Consider the following 2,500-nt stretch of genomic DNA (forward strand, 5'->3'; position numbering starts at 1 on the left):
TACAGGTCGTCTGCATGTTCAGCTCTACCCTGACACGTTCATTTAAACCAGATAAATTAAACAATTTTGTTCATTTGTCTGGCAATGTTTGAGTCCATTAAAAATGGGAGCAGTACCAAGGTTAGTCTTTTTTTTCACTTCCACCCTCAAATTGTAGAAGAGGAAACACACAGAGACAGATTTTCATCCAAATATAGAAACTTTTAATTTTTACCAGCTCCAGAAAAAATATGATACAATTCCAGTTAAATTGTACAATTTGTTAAATATCTAAATACACTTTTACAACCGCAATGTCAGTAGAAAAAAATATTGGATATTCTTACATACAAAATGTACACTCCCCTACACATCAGGATTCACAAGCCTACAAAGTAGCGTGGTGGGCTGACAGACACCTTCCATGAGGAAACGGGTCTTTGACAAGCCAGAAAAACTGGAAAAGGCTTTGAAAGCCATGAATGAACCGACAGAAATTTTGATAAGTCCACAGAAGGATTTAATGAGTCAACACAGTCGTTCCACTAGCCGACGGAAGCTTTCGTCTAGCCAACAGAGGTCTTCCACCAGCCGACGGAGGTCTTCCACTAGCCTATGAAGGTCTTCCACTAGCCGACGGAAGCCTTCCACTAGCCTATGAAGGTCTTCCACTAGCCGACGGAAGCGTTCCACTAGCCGACAAAGGTCTTCCAATAGCCGACGGAAGCCTTCCACTAGCCTATGAAGGTCTTCCACTAGCCGACGGAAGCCTTCCACTAGCTGACAAAGGTTTTCCAATAGCCGACGGAAGCCTTCCACTAGCCGACGAAGGTCTTCCAATAGCCGATGGAAACCTTCCACAAGCCGTCGAAGGTCTTCCACTAGCCGACGAAGGTCTTCCACTAGCCGACGAAGGTCTTCCACTAGCCGACGGAATTCTTCCACTATCCGACGGAAGCCTTCCACTAGCCGACGAAGGTCTTCCACTAGCCGACGGAAGCGTTCCACTAGCCGACAAAGGTCTTCCAATAGCCGACGAAAGCCTTCCACTAGCCTATGAAGGTCTTCCACTAGCCGACGGAAGCCTTCCACTAGCCGACAAAGGTTTTCCAATAGCCGACGGAAGCCTTCCACTAGCCGACGAAGGTCTTCCAATAGCCGATGGAAACCTTCCACAAGCCGTCGAAGGTCTTCCACTAGCCGACGAAGGTCTTCCACTAGCCGACGAAGGTCTTCCACTAGCCGACGAAGGTCTTCCACTAGCCGACGGAATCCTTCCACTATCCGACGGAAGCCTTCCACTAGCCGACGAAGGTCTTCCACTAGCCGACGAAGGTCTTCCACTAGCCGACGGAATTCTTCCACTAGCCGACGGAATCCTTCCACTATCCGACAGAAGCCTTCCACTAGCCGACGAAGGTCTTTCAATAGCTGACGGAGGTCTTCCAATAGCCGATGGAAGCCTTCCACAAGCCGTCGAAGGTCTTCCACTAGCCGAGGAAGGTCTTCCACTAGCCGACGGAAGCCTTCCACTAGCCGACAAAGATCTTTCAATAGCCGACGGAGGTCTTCCAATAGCCGATGGAGGCCTTCCACAAGCTGATGAAGGTCTTTCAATAGCCGACGGAGGTCTTCCACTAGCCGACGGAAGCCTTCCACTAGCCGACGAAGGTCTTTCAATAGCCGACGGAAGCCTTCCACTAGCCGACAAAGATCTTTCAATAGCCGACGGAGGTCTTCCAATAGCCGATGGAGGCCTTCCACAAGCCGATGAAGGTCTTTCAATAGCCGACGGAGGTCTTCCACTAGCCGACGGAAGCCTTCCACTAGCCGACGAAGGTCTTTCAATAGCCGACGGAAGCCTTCCACTAGCCGACAAAGATCTTTCAATAGCCGACGGAGGTCTTCCAATAGCCGATGGAGGCCTTCCACAAGCCGATGAAGGTCTTTCAATAGCCGACGGAGGTCTTCCACTAGCCGACGGAAGCCTTCCACTAGCCGACGAAGGTCTTTCAATAGCCGACGGAGGTCTTCCAATAGCCGATGGAAGCCTTCCACTAGCCGACGAAGGTCTACAACTAGCCGACAGAAGCCTTCCACTAGCTGACAGAAGCCTTCGACTAGCCGATGATGGTCTTCCACTAGCCGATGATGGTCTTCCACTAGCCGACGGAGGTCTTCCACTTGCCGACGGAGGTCTTCCACTAGCCGACGGAGGTATTCCACTAGCCGACGGAGGTCTTCCACTAGCCGACGGAGGTCTACCCCTAGCCAATGGGGGTCCTCCAGGAGCCAGGAGCTCGGAAGCCTTAGAATGGCTATCACAAGCCTTGGAATCATGGAAAAGTGTACATTTGTGAGCTATGTTTTCTTAAACCTGATTTTTATGTTTTCACATAGAAAAGAGTTGATGTGGTCTTGTGATTATTAGAAATCCTCATTTACAGCACAGAAGACTGAAATATAACTGTCCCTACAGAGAGTTAAGATTAACTCGGGGCAACGTATGTGACAAACCCAT

This window comes from Telmatherina bonti (assembly GCF_933228915.1).
Source record: "Telmatherina bonti genome assembly, chromosome: 10".
NCBI classification, from domain to species: Eukaryota; Metazoa; Chordata; class Actinopteri; order Atheriniformes; family Telmatherinidae; genus Telmatherina; species Telmatherina bonti.